At 55.8% G+C, this 16,487-nt stretch overlaps 1 long non-coding RNA gene across 7 annotated transcripts in view; it reads left to right on the top strand.

Annotated features, from left to right (window-relative positions):
* LOC140630807 (uncharacterized) overlaps positions 1–16,487 on the top strand; it is a 68,944-nt gene that overhangs the window by 20,248 nt on the left and 32,209 nt on the right. For 2 of the 7 annotated variants that reach the window (XR_012028482.1, XR_012028488.1), the window contains exons 3-6: positions 5,641–5,777; positions 6,054–6,172; positions 7,045–7,173; positions 8,428–8,853. This is a non-coding gene — a long non-coding RNA (uncharacterized lncRNA). Of the gene's footprint in view, positions 1–5,033; positions 5,140–5,640; positions 5,778–6,053; positions 6,173–7,044; positions 7,174–8,427; positions 8,854–16,487 lie in introns of those variants that run through there. The other 5 variants (XR_012028484.1, XR_012028486.1, XR_012028485.1 and 2 more) reach the window with 5 other exon arrangements.

Below are 16,487 nucleotides of genomic sequence, written 5' to 3'. Positions count from 1 at the left end.
ACCTGCACTGTAATGGATGTTTTGTAGTCCAGAGAACGTGGGGCTGTCAGTTCTGTGTTTCTGCTACAGACACTTCTACCATGAACATTCTTGCTCATGCATCTTTTGGGCTGGCGCTTTTATTTCAGTTGGAGAGATTCCCAGAAGCAGCACTGCTCTTAGGTCAGAGGGACTCCATGTCTTCAACTTGAATAACTCCCACTAGATGGTTTTCCAGAATGGTTGAAATAAATCACGGCTCCACCGACAGGCTTTGTGAGTGCCCCTTTCTGCACACCCTGGCTGGTACTGTGTCTTATCAATCTTGTTACATTTGGAAGCTAAAAAGTAGGATCACATTTTTGGTTTCACTTGCATTTTCCTGAAAATTAATGAGCTTTTGCTTTCCTCCTAAACTCTACTCTGCTGTCTTGTGTTGATGTTGCCTGTGGGTTGGGTCATAGATAAAGCCAAAACGTGAAGACCTTTCAGAAGGTCAGAGAGCGTGGAGAAGACTGAGTGTATTCTAGATCATTCTCCAAGCCACGCGGGGGCTCTTGGTGCTGTCCCCCATGCACAGACGATAGGATGGGGCTGTCGTACAGAGAAGGGCCACTTACAGAAGTGGAATTGGGGTCGCCTTCTGCACATCAGAGCCAAGGAGGGACGGGTAGGCTTTTCAGGAGCTGCTGAATTCTTTATTTCTAGAGGGATGCAAGAGACCCCAGAAGACCATCTTTTGTTTCTTCATGCAGGACTGAGTGGTCTTTCCTCAGTGTCTGAGTCTAGTGGGGACACGGTGTGCTTACACATGTGACCGTGCACATACATCTTTGGTGCAAACACGATAGGGGCCGACAAGGTGTAGGGGAGTCTAACTTCGTGTTGTGGGGGGGCCTCCCCTGTAGGACAGTGTAAGATGAGCCTGTGGGATGAGCGGCAGTTGACCAGACCAAGGGATGTAGTGTTCAAGTGGAGGGCACAGCGTGTGTGGCTCCTTGGCTGGGGACATGCTGCTCAGCTCAGATTAGTGGACCGCTTGACCCCAGAGGATGCAAGCCTTCATTGGCCTGAACTCCACCTCCCTGAACTCTCAGCTGGGCTGGCTGAGAGCCTCTGTGCGGGAGTCCTAACAGCCTCGGTGGGGGCCCCAGGAGTGCTGTGGTAGAGAGGAAGCTGAAGTAAGCTTCTCGGGAGGAGGAGTCTATGCTGGGCTGTTGGTAGGCCCCAATGCCACCACAGAATCGTTATGGAAGGCATGAGGGCCTTTGTTTGGGCCTGGAGAAGGCAGTGTGACCATGGGGCCAGGACCCTGGGCAGCCTCCAGAAGCTGGAAGAGGCAAGAGACTGGTTGGCCAAGAGCCCCCAGAGAGCATGGCACTGGTGACACCTTGATTGTGAACCCCAGAGCTGTGAGGGGGCAGCTTACTGGGTGTTAAGCTGCCAGGTTTGTAGTGACCCATGAGTCGCCCCAGGGAACAAGTGCGTCTCCAAAAACAGGGATAAGAGAAGCCAAACCTTGGCTCCCTCTGAGCAGGGACCTCCTGTGGGATGGGCTGTGGCCCGGCTGGGGTCCACGTCCAGGGCAGAGGGGGTGCTGCCAGGAGCCCTGAACCTGGTGATAACAGGTTAACACAACAGCCTCTGCTCATTTGAGAGCCCGGCTACCCCCCCTGGGAGTGGGCTTTGCCAGGCGCTGGGTTTGCAGGGATAGGTGTGTGGGCTTCTGGCCAGCGGGGACGGGGAAGGAAGTGGACGCAGAGGAGGAGCAGCTTGTGCTTCTTTTTTTTTTTTTTTTTTTTTAAATTTTTATTTATTTGTGATAGTCACAGAGAGAGAGAGAGAGAGAGAATGAGGCAGAGACACAGGCAGAGCGAGAAGCAGGCTCCATGCACCGGGAGCCCGACGTGGGATTCGATCCCGGGTCTCCAGGATCGCGCCCTGGGCCAAAGGCAGGCGCCAAACCGCTGCACCACCCAGGGATCCCAGCTTGTGCTTCTTGATTTCAACGCCTTTCCCACAGGCTCCACCTTTCCCAGCCACAAGGTGTTTGTTGCTTTCCTACTCAGATGCTGGTGGAGCCCTGGGGGTGGTGGGGAGGCTGCAGCAGGTGTAGACCACCTGGGCCACACAGCTGCCAGCTCATGCCCAGTGCTCACCCAGCTCCAGAGCTGCCGGGTGCTAAGCTCAAGCAAGTGCCACAGGAGGTGGAGTGTGTGCCTGCCTCGGGCCACACCTGTAGCCCCCTTGTTTTGGCCTGCCCAGGAAGTAGCCTGCCCAGGAAAACACGTGTTGTTAGTTGTAGGGCTTCTGCCCATGGCAGGGCGAGGGGTGAGCTGAAGTGTGGCCCTCACCAGCCCCACAGCGGGCTCTACAGCCCCTCCCTCACGTCAGGGTTCTGTCAGAGCCCTGGAGTCCCAAGGAGCAGAGCTGGGAACCTTGGACTGGGAGGAGGATGAGGACATGCCAGCATCTGGCCCCCGGATTTCCTGTAGACACACGCTTTTCTGCCCTCCTTTCCTCAGGGCTGGATTGTTCTTCCTCCGAGCACAGGCAAGTCCCTGTCTTCTTGAAGCCTTGGTTCTCCCGTCTGTAAACTGTAACAGGGATTAAAACTATCTCCTGTGTGAGGTTGCTATGGGATTCAGTCTGAAATGGGAAAGGGGACTTTGCTGTCCTTACCCCTTCATGAGGGTGCTACGTGGTCTGGACCAGGCTGAGAGTTCCCTGAGGGCACGCCCAGGATTCTCTCTTCTCTGCACTCCCCAGCAGAAGCCTTAGCACAGGCCCTGGAGCACCATGAGGCTCAGCAAACACAGAGCAAGGGGAGTTTGTGTGTGTGCTCTCTTTCATGACAGTTAACTCTTTCTGTGAGATGTAGTAACTGGACAGCTCATGTCTCATTTAACCCTATCTACAGCCCCCTAAGTGGCTATCATGGCCCCCCTTTTACAGGGCAGGAAGTGGAAGTTCAGAGAGGTCAAGTAACTTGTTCAGAGTCACATAGCAGGCAAGTGGCAGAGCCAGGACTTGAAATTGAGACCGTTGCTTCAAAGCCCATGCATCTTCTGTGTACCAAGAGACACTTTGCCAGTGTCTCTTGGTCCTGTGCCTGAGGCTGCTGGATTCCAAGTCACTGGTACCAGATGACCAGTCGGGTCTGGGACATTGCACCCCAGCCCAGGAGTGATTCATGATGGGTAAACAGTGGGCACAACTTTGAGTTGGTTTCCCCCTAGAGATGTCACTGGTAGGTCACAAGCACTTGGAGCAGCTTTGCCTTGGGTGCCTTCAGAATCCTTCCCTGGGTGGTTGTGGTATGTGTCATTGCCTCCATGGTGGGGTCTGGGAGATCTCCCCCACGTCTCCTCCAGCCGCCTTGCTGGCCCAGGAGCAGCAGGACAATGCTGGCCCCACTTCACTCTGTGTTCTCAGGGGCCTAGGGTAGATGCTGTGGGACATGGAGGGCAAGTCCCCTGCTGCTGGGGGTCTGTAGGCTGGTCGCTCACCTGTTGCTCCTCTTCTAGAGGATTGCCCCCTGCAGAAGGACACCTCCCCCAGGGGCCTGCCCCCCTCCCGGGGCGATCTGCATCCCGTGATCGTGCCCCAGCTCAGTGGAGCTGCACAACGTGGTCCCGGCTCCAGAGCTGTGTGAGCGCTTCTGCAGCTCAGCTTCTTTCCTCGCCCCCTGGCTATACTTCCCTCCCCTCCGCAGGGCTGGGCCCCCAATGATTAAGAGCTTCAGGATGGCTGTTCACCAACATAGGCCCCTGAGCATGAGCCGGCCTCAGGCAGACCCGCTGGTGGGGCAATGGCTGGCTTTGTGAGGTGCCACCTCCCCACGATGGAATGAGGCCCAGGGCCTGGAGCATGGAACACCAGAAGCAGCTATGTGAGGGTTGAAGCCCTGCTTCTCGGGAGGGAGTGACCTGAGAACCTTCTACCCTGTGGCATTCCGGCTGTTGGGCCGGCCCTGGGGAGCCCCTTGTTCTGGGCCCTTCTGCACAGCAGCATAAAGCAGGGGACAGCTTTGCCTGCTGTGGGAGAGTGAGGCTCCATCTTCCTTGGAGCCTCAGTGGTCAGAGCCTTTCAGGGGCAGTGAGCAGGTCTTGCCAAACCCTCCCAGGAGCCCAGGAGTAGGAAGGTTCACTTGGGGGGCCTGTGGTGGCTTCCTGACCTGGCGGAGTCTTGTGGGACTGATCTGCCTGCAGACAGATGGCTGCGGAGGGCAGGGGAACGTGTGGCCGCTGGCCAGTGGATAGCAAACTCCAGACCTGCTCTGGCTCTGGGAGAGCTCTGCATGGGGCCCAGGCTGTCAGAAGCCTGGCCTTTCCACTCCCACCATCCCCAGTACACTCTTTAGGGACTCAGGACTCAGATGCTGTGCTGTCTTCAAGAGCAGCCGGTTTCAGGAGCTCGACCTGGAGCCACAGCCAGGCTCGGGCCAGCCCAGGGTTGGAGGGTGGCTGTGAAACCTGGCCGGGGATGGGAACAGGTGCTGGGCCGCCTGTGTCCGGAGGCTCCTGCTCAAACTGCAGCTCCAGCATGCAGCTCCAGGCTCTGCTGGCGGCTGGGTGATGGGGGCAGGGCAGAGATGTGAATGTGTTTCCATGTCTTCACCTCCCATGTCACCCCAGACCCAAGGGCATCAGGGAGGGAGGCTCTGCAGGGGACACACAGAGGAGAGTGTGACTTGGTGACCTTGGGTGGCACTCCACAGTTTAATAAGCCCTTTACCACTGCTTTCTCCTCTTTGACCCTGACTAAGATCTCCAGGGTAAGATGATGATCCTTATTTTATCTCTAAGACCACCATAGGGCAGAAAGTTCCAGAACTTACCCAACTTTCCCTGCAGAAGGGCTTAGCCAAGGTTTGAACTGAGATAAGCCCAGTTCAAAAACCCACGCCAATGTAACTGCCCAGATGGGTGGTTCTCAGACAGGGTCACGCTCCCAGAATCCCTGGAGGGCACAGGAAACATGGATGGCTGGGCCCACAGTGGTCTCTGAGTCAGCAGGCCTGGGAAGGGACCAAGAATCTGCTTTTCTGACAGGTTTCCAGGTGATGCCGATACCTTTGAGAGCCCCCAGCCCAGAAACCCTTCCCTGTATTCAGAAAGGGGACTTGTAGGGACCTGCAGGATGCAGCAGCTCTAAGAAGTAAGAGTTCTCTTTGGCCCATATTGTAGACGAGGAGCTGTGGGCACAGAGGGAAAGTGCACAGGGTCACACACCCTATAGACAGCAGACTCGGGCTTGGTGCCCAGGTGGTGTGGCTCCAGAGTCCACCCTGACCTACAACCTCACTCTGCCTCTGGTGTGGAATCAATGCTGGCCTGGGTCTAGCCTCTGCCCACCACTTACTGGTCTAAAAATGACCTCTGGCCTGTCTGCTGACCTTTGAGCCTCTGTGTCCAGGTTCCTGAAATGGGGAGAGTAGTGGCACCTGCTCCATGGGATTCTCAGGATCATAGATGTTGACTTAAACAGGCCTGGAGGAAGGTGGGCATATAGCAGGTGCTCAGTAAGCATTAAGTAGGGCTGCAGAGGGGCTCAGCCTTCACCCTGGCACACACCGTTGGCCATGGGCACAGGGTCGGCCGGGTGACCCCACACCCCATCTTCCAGTCTGGGTCCTGTGTTTCCCTCTCCTCTCCCAAGGGGACCTGGAGTTCTCAGCAGGAGCCTGGGATCCTGTTTCTGGCCAGACTTGGGCCATGGCAGCTTTGGAAGCAAGTTGCATCATGAAATCACAACTCACAGGCAGAACAAAGGAGCCCTGTGTTCTCACTATGAAGGTAAGCAGCGCCCATTGGTCTTTCTCCCATCCCTGGGCGCAGGCCAGGGGACCAAGCACCAAGCCGTCAGCTGGTGGGCAGCCCCACTTTCTGCGGTTCAGGGTGGAACAGGCTGATCTCAGTACACACCTACTGGCGGCTGTGCCACATTGCACTTGGCTGTGTGTTTCTGGGTTCCTCTTACCGCCCAGTGGGTATTCCTTGGTCCTGATGTGTGGGTGTTACTGAGTTGCATTTCTTGAGGTGCAGTTGAATGTAGATTCTGGAATTCCACAGATATGACATTGGGCCCAAGCCCGGCAAGTCTGAGCTGTTTCTCAGCATTTACCACGTGCAGGACACCAGTCTAAGTGCTTTCTTTCTAACACATTCAGCGTCTGTATCAACCGTACGAGGTAGGTGCTGTTATTCTGTTTTAGAGAGAAATGAAGCAAAGAGAAGTTAAGTAATGTACACAGGCTCACACAGCCAGCAGAGCTGGAATTTGAACCTCAAGATACTGGCTCTAGATTTTATTTTTTATTATTTGGGGTGGTTCTATGTGCCTCTGTATGATAACTCCCTCAGTGTCACATAACCTCATGAAGCATGAATTATTCCTGTCCTCACTTATAGATGGGAATATTGAGTCTCAGAGACATCAGGCCTTTTCAAGATGACACAGAAGGGAGCAGAGCCTGACTGTAAAGGGCAGAAGGCTGTGTGGGTGGATTGACCATCCCCTCCATCACTAGCTGTGTGAGCCTTGGCCGGGGCATAGCTGTGTCTTACGGGATTGTCTGGGATCGATAACAGCATCCATCGCTCACTCTGAGAGCCTTACTGTAAACACCCCCCTCCTTACTTCAGCTGCTGCAGTAACCCTGATTCCATTGCATAGCCTCAGTTCTATGGTTGAGGTGGGGAGGCTGTGAAACTTGCCTCGGGTCACACGGTTGGAGCTCATCCCCTCCTGTAATGTTGGGCTGGCCCTGCTGTCCACTCTGACACAGAATGTGCTGGGAGTGACACCTTGGCAGTTCTGGGCTGGCCCCTGAGAGTCCATCTCACTTTCCTGGAATCCTGCCACCAAACTACAAGAGGTCCTGGCCATGCTGATAGAGATGAGGTGCCACCTGGCCTGCTGGCCATCTGCCCAGCGTGTGGGAGAGCAGTTCTTACCCGTCCCCCACAGCTAGCTGAGTGCATCTGTTCATGTGTCCCTGCCTGGTCACCCCACACTGGTGGGAAATGACATGTTACCCTGGTTTTGACCCCTGGGTTCTAGCAGTGGGCACTGAACCAGGGCCTCTGCTGGAAGCAGGACAGCAGGAGCTGGAAGGAGGGAGCATCCCTTGTTCACGCCGCATTCCCTGGGACGGGTGCATGGAACCATGTGCACTCGAGGAAGCTGTTGGTGAGTAGCTCCTGGTGAGGCTGATCTCATTGTGAGTATTTGATATCATAAGACCAGGGTTCCACTCTGGCTTTGCTGGTGAGGCTTTGTGACTCCTCACCTTGTGGGGCCTGACTTTCCCCATCCACAACTTGAGAATGTCTTCCCTCTTACCTGTGATTGCCATGGGGTTACAGGAAGCCTGTGTCAGCGCCCGAAATGCCATGGGGTCTGGTTAACAAAGCCATTTGGGCTGCTTGTTCACCTCCTCAACTATGGGGAGCCACAGCAGGTTTTAGAGGAGGGGATGCTGTCATCGAAACCACTTGTCACTGTTCAGTTTTCTGTGAGTGACCTGAAAGGTTCATAGCATGTCCTGAGGAAAGAGGCAGGGGCAGGGAGTGGGTGCTGTGAGGGCAGAGTGACAGCAGTCCCCACTGCTGGGGACACTGGCATTTGGTTAAATTCCAGTGGGTCTGCAGTCTGCTGGGAGCGGGGCTGGGTGTCCCGCCTCTCTCTCTGTACACATTTCTGGGTTCATTACAGAAGGATGGTTCAGGTACCTCCCCTGCACCTCGTTGTCCCAGAGTGGACGTCCAGGTCACCCAGAGGGCACCTGGCTTTCCAGCCCTACTCCGGGCAGTTGTAACTGAGGCCTCCAGGCACAGATGGAGGCAGGCACAGCCCATGAATGCCCTGCAGCCACACGCTGGGAGGTCGGATGTGGGCTGGTTGGAGCGGGTGCCAGGGCCAGCCCCACCTCGCAGAGGATGAGGCGTCCACACATTTGTGCACGCTGGACCCTGTGGTGGGGAGTGGCTGCTGTCAGATCCTAAAATTGGGGCTGCTTGTTACTGCAGCATGATGGGTGGGACCTGCCTGCTACAGAGGGCAGGTCTGGAGGCAGCCAGCCGAGATGGGCGAGTTTGCTCTAAGGTGGAAGAAGGAAGCAGGAAGGTGGGATGAAGAGGGCATGGCAGCTGCTGGGCTGCGGGGCTGAGAGGAAGCTGACCAGGGAACTCCAGAAGTAGCTGTCGGGTGAAGTGCCGCTCACCCCGAGGGCAGCCGGGCATCAGGACGGGTTAGTAAGGGATGCCTGGGGCTGTCAGAAGAGTCTGCATGGAGGGTGTCTGGAGGCTTCTGGAGGAGGGCAGGTTTGGGCGACCTCCTTCTGGAGAGCCCACGACAGGCTGGAGGGCTCAGCCCTGAGCTGGCCCAGAGTGATGTGCTTGGGAATTCATTCATTCATAATTCATCTGTTCCTTCAATAAACAGGCTGCCTGGTCTCCTGCCCACTGTCTGTGCCCCCAGAGGAGACTGTTTCTCCAACCTTCTCTCCCAGGACGTCTGCTGGGACCTCCTGACACTACTCACAGGCTTGCCTGGTGGCTGCGTTCTGTGTTTAGCCGATGGGTTGCACCTCCTCTCCCATCTCTGCTTGCCCCTGCGTGTCAGCCTTGTCCTGTCTGTCCCTGTGTGGTCACTGATCCTTCCCTTGAGGATGAAGGTATTCTCAGGTAAAAGCCACCTTGAGAGGAATCTGGGAGGACCAGGCCCGTGGAAGCTGCAGTTTCAGGCAGCAGGGCTCAAGGTGTCCTCGCTGTTTGCAGGTGTGACCTTCATGGTCCCCGCATTGACTGTTCTAGCTGCTGCCACAAATCCAATTTCAAATAATAACATTTATTTGAATATCATGGTCTCCATCTCTGACTTCTGTCCCCATGACTCCTTCATGCTTGCATTGACAGCATCTCCGTTCCCCAGGATGGCCTTAAAACGGAGTCAAGTTCTATCACATCTTCTTCCCAGGGGTGGTAAATGCAGCAGAACAGAAACCTTCGTAGAGAACTTTTTTTCATTTTTATTGTGGAAAAATGTCTGCAAAATTTCCATGATACAGGGTGCTTGTTATTAGCCAGGAATCTTTATTATGAGGATTTTCCCCCGTAGCAAAGTAGGCACCAGCAGGAGTGTTTTCTGAGATTGGTGAACCCTGAGGTCAGGAGATCGAGGGGAGATGTGTCACTGGAGTTTGTCTCCGGTGGAGCATGGCGAGGGGCATTCCTCTGGCAGCATCTCAGAGCCACCCTGCCAGGTGGCTTGCATTCCCGTCTTGGAGCCATGGCCTGCTTGGTCACCATCCCTACACCCCCAGGCTCTCCCTTTCCTTCTACTGTGTTGGGATGTCCAGGTGGGGAGCTGGGGTCCTCTGCTGGGCTGTCACTGACCCTTCCCTGCCCCATGGAGGGGCCGGTGGTCACAGTGCACAGTGGCCCTTTCCTGGGTCCCCAAGGGCACCTTCCCTCCTGGAGGCCTTGGAGAGCAGTGCTCCTGGATTTTTTTTTTTTTAAGATTTTATTTATTCACTAGTGAGACATACACACACACACACACACACACACACAGAAAGAGAGAGAGAGAGAGAGAGAGAGAGAGAGAGAGAGAGGCAGAGACACAGGCAAAGGGAGAATCATATTTCATGAATCAAGCCTGACGTGGGACTTGATGCCGGGTCTCCAGGATCAGGGCCTGGGCTGAAGGCAGGCACTAAACTGCTGAGCCACTCAGACTGCCCCTCTTGGATGTTTTACATCCAAATTAAATTTGTGCTGATTTAATTAGAACACATAATGACTTCATCATTCCCACTACTGGGTCCTGAGCAAATGGCTTCTCTCTGGACACGGCTGTCCTCACTGCCGGCCGACAAGCAGCAGACTGGGCCTTCCCTGGTCAGCCTGTTGGCTGAGCGGTCTTGGAGTTGGAGGGCAGAACTGGAATCCCGTGTCTGTCCTGGCACAAAAGGGAGACTGAGGGCCAGAGAGGGGCAGCACACTGCTGGGAGCCACATACACGGGGCATCTTGGGACTTGGTGAATGAGCCTCTGCCGGCTACCACAAGACCCAGGGGGTCAGCCCAAGGCCCCAGAGACTGTAACAGCACCACCCCTCTGGAGCTGGATGGGGCCTGTGCCAGATGGAGTCATAGCCTACCAAACACGCCGCATCCTAATGCCCCAAACTGTGACCTCCTCACTCTGCAGAAGGGACTTTGTGGGTGTGATTGAATTAGGTTCTGTGGGGAGATTGTCCTGGATTGTTCGGATGGGCAACAGGTGCTCCTGAGGACCCTCCTAAGCGGGTGAGTGGGCAGGAGGGTTTGTGTCAGAGGAGGTGTGATGAGGGAAGCGGAGGTGTGTGCTCACATGTGCATGTGTGCGTTTGCATATATATGCTTGCATGTGTTTGCTCATGTGTGCCTGTGTGCTCACATGTGCCTATGTATACAGGTGTGCTCACACACGTCCCTGTGTGTATGAGAGCAGGAGGGAGGGAAGCAGAGGTGGAGCTTCTCCTCTGCTGCTTTGAAGGTGGAGAAGGGCCCTAGAGCCAAGGGCAAGGTGCTGCTGGACCCTTGATCTTGCCCAGGCCGTCCAGAAGGGATGCGGCCCCTGACACCTGCATTTTAGAACCCGTGTCTCCAGAGCTGAGAGAGAATAAGTTGGTTCTGCTTCCAGGTGCTGAGCGTGTGGTGACTTGTTTCTGCAGCTGCAGGAAGTCAGTCCCCATGGGTCACGGTGCTGACAGTGGCCTCAGGCTGACAGGGTGGTGGTGAGGATGGGGGCTGCGTCTTCAGGCTGCCGCCACACACGGTGCTTTTCCTGGTGCTTGGAAGACAGGCTCATGCACTTTTTTGGGTATCCAAATCAATAAGTTAAAGAATAAAAACAGCTAAAGAAAAAAAAAATTAAGTGTATCTTTTGGCACAAAATGGAACTTGTAAAATCTCCAAGCAAAAGTTTTCATTCAAATGCCACCGTTTGGTCTGAATATTTAAAAATATCCTTCCACTGTTCGTATCCAGTTTCAGTCTCTTGGAAGGAAAACCAGATAACAAAATTAAACAAACAACTGCCTTCCTTGGCATTTGACAGCTCTCGCTGGCTCGTCATCACAGGCAGACCTGGTGCGGTTCTTTCCATCGTGGACAGAATTTCCGTGAGCATGGAGGGATGTGTTCTTGAGATCTGCCCAGGCCTAGACCTGATGGAAGCCTCGCCTCGCCTCGCCTCGCCTCCAGTGTGGGAGTCCACGCTTACTCACCATGGTACCCGGCGCAGTGGGTGGTGTGTCACCCATGCTCAGTGCATGCTCTGGAAAGGGTGTCTGGTGGTGTCACAGTGCCTCAGCCAGTGGATCCGACCGGCCAGGAACGACATATATTTTCCTGGAGACAGGAGTGCCTTCCTTTGTTGAGGAGTAGATGCTCTCAGTGATATTCCTGGGATTGCTGTTCTCTGGTTCGTCCGGGCAGCAGAGGTTCTGTGTGTTCAGAAGGGGTGTGGAAGATGATCTTGGGCTGATGGTGAGCCAGGGAGAGAGGGCGGGAGCACCCACTGCATGAGCATCCACTGCATGAGCTCCTGCATAGGCCTGATCCAGGACTTGTGCAGGGTGCCTGCAGTCCCATGGCTCAGGGGTCATTATTGAGCACCTCCTGCATGCTTGACCTAGGCATTGCCTTCAAGGGCTTCCTTGACTAGAGAAAAAAGCTGACCTTGAACAAGCCAGGCTGTGGGACCGGCTTACATAGGACTGTGGGGCCACAGAGAAGGGAGCCTGGTTCCTGACACTGTGATTCTTGGGGAGGACAGGGAGGAGCTGGACACAGTGACATTCCAGTGGCTTCCGTGGCACAGGCTGGGATGCTGCTGTGGGCCTTTCCCGCCATGTGGACCCTGAGTCTTCTGCTCCTGAGAGGATGACCCGCAGGCTGGCAGGACCAAGACCAAGAGGTCGGTCTGGGGCTCCGGGGTAGGCCCTGGGGACTGTGGACACCAGCACGGTGCTGGGGCAGACGCCTGGCAGCACTGAGTGCCTTCCCTCATTTCCCTCCCTGCTTGGGGCCAGTGTCCCCCCACACAACCAGGATGCCCGTCAGATCATTGCTGTGGGGAGGGCTGTGGCATTTGTGGACGCTGCTCACCTTGGCAGGGCTGAATCCTTGAGCCAATGAGGCCACATTCTCTCTGGTTTCCATGCCATCCCTCCCTGACCTGAGCATGTTCCTGGGGTCCAGGAGGTGTACATGGCCCTGTCGCTCTGTCTGCATGTTGGTGAGCTCCTGCATTGAGGCTGCAGGAACACTCATCATGTCACAGCTGAACAAACACTCCTGAGAGCATCATGGTCAGAGGGCTAACTTCCCATGGTCTCCAGACTCCTGGGACCTTCCTGTGCAGGAGGAGCAGGGAGGCTACACATCGTGGATGGTGGGGGTGCTGGATCAAGTCCTTCTCAGGTGGCATCTTTATAACACACAGAGCTGTCCCAGCCCCTGTTGCATGCAGGGCAAATTCTAGGTCCTTTGTCTTCACAGTGAAGACCCCTTTCTTCTGGGACAACCTCTTCTCCATGTTCCCTGCTGACCACTGCCTATTCCTGCACCCTGGGGTGTCCCCCAAGAGCTGTGTGCTGTAGAGCTGCTCCACGTGTGCCCTGCTTGGAACAGCCCCCAAACTTTAATTTGCACAGGAAACCCCTAATGATTCTCTGCCAGCGCTGTCCCCAGGGCCAGTCTGTCTTAGCGCTGCTTGTCTGTCCCCAGTGAGAACGCGTCGCATCCAGGAATTTACCTTGTAGCCATCCCTCGATGCCCTGATCCCTCCCGTCTCGTTCTCACATGCTCTGTTCTGGCACAGGGATGCTTGGTGGATTCTCCCCTCCCCAAGCTCAGAATTAGAAGAGGGGGACAGGGTGGGATGGGGAACCTCCGACGTCCCTGATGGTGGACTCAACAGAGTTGGGGGCTGGCAAGTCCCTGCTCCCCTCTAGGCCAGACCTTGGGATTGCCTGCCTAAGAGGAATGGTTTTCTCAAGTGGACCAGTCCTTGCAGATGACAGCGTCCATGACTTGGAGAGGGTCAGAGCCTGGTGGAGAAGGCTGTGGGGGATGAGAAGATGACCATGGTGAGTGGTTCATGATGCGATGGAGGGAAACAGAGGCCCCTGTAGAGACACGCAGTTGGGGCCGAGGAGGTTCATTTGAAGTATAGAGGGTGGAGATCTTCCCGGTCAAGGAAGCTCAACTCGAGTCATCAGGGAGGGCTTCCTGGAGAGGTGACCCTAAAGCAGAGTCTCAAAGAATCCATAGTCAGTGAGAGTTATGCGAAGGGAGGAGGTGGTGTGGGTGTGATATTTGAAGAAATAGCTTACCTGCAGATTTTGAGGCAGTGTGGTGTGTGGAGAACTTACATGTCCTGCTGTGGAGCCTGAGATGCTTGCTGGAGGGCAGCTGCAGAGGGGTTGGCAAGGTACGAGGGGATCCCGTCAGGTGGTAGTCCAGGGAACATGCTGGGAAATTCCATCTGCAGGAAATATGGCACCCAGTGCGACCTGAGGTACCCCCGGCCGTTGCCGAGAAAGCAGGCAGGACCACCATGGACCTGAAGGCCTGGGCCTTGTTTGTGACCTGGGGCTGTCCTGAGCCCCTGGGGGACTGAGGGTGGGAAGGCGGGGGCCTGTGAGCCGATGCCTGGAGCTGTGTGTGTAGTTCTACGCGGGTTACACAGAGGGAGCCCCTGAGCCATGGCTTCAGACCCAGAGTCAAGGCAGGAGCACAGACACCGACCCCAAGCCCCCATCAGGCCGCAATGTGAGGATGTGCTGTGTGGGTGTGCTTCGATCACCGGCTCCATAGCCAGAGTCCTAAGTGCCCCCTGGAGCTGATGTTCCATGGCAGCCACGCAGTGTGGTCTAAAAGTCAGAGCACATGATGGAAAATCCTCCGTTCACTGAGGTTCCCATCCATCTGAACGTGACTGTAGTTTTCACACGAGGTAGAAGCCACAGTAGTCTCCAGCCCCTTGTCTCCGGCAAGTGTCCAGGGCTCCTGCCTTAGCATCCATCTTGTTCACTTGCACCCGTCACACCTGCAGGACGGGTGCCCAGTGGGGCCATCCCTCGATGGTCCCTAGATGTGAGTCACCAGCTCTGTGGCCTCTGGGAGGGCGAGGTTTGCTGGGATTGGGAAGACCTCTGGAGAGGAGTAGTTTCCGACCAGGAGCCCACAAACGCTTCACAGGCTGTTGGGTGTCCAAAGTTATTTGCAAAATGGGGGGTGTGGGGGGCGTGTTCCTGTTTCAAGGGTGCAAGCTCACAGCTTTCTTCAGAGGGTCTGAGGGCCTGTGGTGCTTTGGGATGGGGAGCAGAGAACAGATGTGGAACCCAGCCATCCCTGGAATAGATCCTGCCCACATCCCTTCCCTCGTCTGCTGGAAAGCCATAGTCAGCTGTGAGGTGGGCTGGCCTGAGCCGGGTGAGGGAGGCCTGTGTATGGTGCCCACTGTTCTGTACCCAGAACCGTGCTTGGCTTGTAGAGCGTCCTTGAGTGACCAAGTGGGCCCGAAGGTTCAGGTGGTGGCGAGGGAGTAGATTTCGGGGATGGTGGGTGGGCTGTGCTCCTGCTCCGGAGGTGCCAGGCCTGCTTTGATCACATAACAATGGTGATGGTGAGCTGGGCCCCCTGGGGGCCCTACCACACAAACACTCCCACAGATCTTCTCAGACTGTGGGAGAAAGCCAGGCCCCGGGATGGATCTAGAAGGACAAGTAAGAGGCCATTGTGGGGGTGCTGACCAGTGATATGTCGTAGGTCTTTCCTCTTGAGGTCAGCTCTTTCCTGGAGCTCCAGGGAAGCACCTCCTCCACATGTCCTTTCCCCACTCTGTGGGCACCCGAGTGGATGAGGCAGGCAGGCAGGTGTGTCTCTGAGGGATGGGGCCGCATGGGAGGTGGTGACAGCGAGCATTACCCTGGCTCTGCTAAGCTCCCTAGGGCAGGATGTCCCCAAAGAGCTGCAGCTGGAGTGTGCTGCTGGGGGCCCCTGGGTCCCTGGGAGGAGGGAGGAGTGCAGACACACTGTGTGCTCTCCTTGTGGGCGGTCCCTATGCGGTGACTGCCTGGCCTGCATCACTCTCCGTCCCAGAGACACCACTCTATCAGCCAGAGACCAAGGACATGCAGGAGTCAGAGTGGCTGCAAGGGGAGGCGGTGGGGGAAGCAGCATGGGGAGGTGGTCAGGAGCCCCATATATGGCAGAAGAGGCAAGGGACAGATGTCCCTGCGAGGAAGGACTCGGCCCTGCTGGCACCTTGAGTTTAGCTTCGGAAACCTCATTTTGGACTTCTGACCTCCAGAGCTGAGAGAGAATGAATGTGCACTGCTTTAAGCTGCTGAGTTGGTGGCCCTTTGTCACAGCAGCCCAGGGAGACCAGCACAGAAGTGGTCAGGGGCGGGAAGCTTTCTCTAGAAGGAAACCTCATTTCAGTAAAGAGGGAGGCAGCTGCCCGTGCTCGGTCACCACCAGAGTGGCTTCAGCCAGGTCGGGAACATACTGGTTAATCGTGGAGGGAACAGGCCCAGTGGAGGGAAGTGGTCCAAAGCCGCGCCTCTGCCAGGATAAAAGCCAGGATCTGACCTGGGATGTGCTGAACCTCCAGGAGCTGCCAGATAGTTCATCCAGAGGCTTGGTCAGCAAACAGGTTTGCAAGTAACAGGCCCAGGTGGTGATAGACCTCTAGGCGGGGTGGTAGGCAGAATGATGGTTCCCACAGGGGTCCACATGCTGACCCCCGAGGTCATGACTATTTTAGGGTACATGGTGAAGGGGAATCAGGTTTTCATGGACTTAAAGCTGTGAACTCGCTGACCTGAGGATAGGGAGATTGTCCTTGATTGTCCGTGGGCCCAGGTCACAGGCAAAAGGGGGAGGCGGAGAGCCCCAGAGAAAGATGTCACTGTGACGACAGATGCTTCAGTGCTGCCTTTGAGCTAGACAGGGAAGGCACAGGGCAGATTTCACAGCCTATGGAGCCTGGAAAGGGCAAGGAAGCTTCCAGATGGCAGGCCTCCCTGAGGTCATGGCACTGGGGTTGAGCCCTGAATGGCACCCAGGAGCTAGCTCTGCAGGGTCTGAGGGAGGAGCCATCCGGAGAACAGTGAAGGAAGGACCTGGAAGGATGGCCCCAGGACCAGATAGGGTCAGTGTGCAGAGGCTGGCTCCTCACAGTGTGGTCCAGATGCCACCCCCATCAGCATTGGCTGGGGGACAGTTCAACACACATACCCTTGTCTCATCTAGACTTGCTCAGTCAGAGCCCCAGTGGTGAGTCCAGGGATCTGCTCTCGGCAAACACTTGTTCTCACAGTAATCACACAGAAAAGCAAACATGTAGTGTAAAAGTTTCAGGTTTCTGAACTGCCTCGTCACCCTCCCTGGCTTCGATGTGTGTGTCCGCACAACCAGGACACAGCCACAATACTGGGGGGTTAGG

Source organism: Canis lupus, chromosome 3, assembly GCF_048164855.1.
Source record: "Canis lupus baileyi chromosome 3, mCanLup2.hap1, whole genome shotgun sequence".
In the NCBI taxonomy this organism is placed as follows: Eukaryota; Metazoa; Chordata; class Mammalia; order Carnivora; family Canidae; genus Canis; species Canis lupus.
Note: the sequence above shows the minus strand (reverse complement) of the source record. Positions and strands in the feature narration are given on the sequence as shown.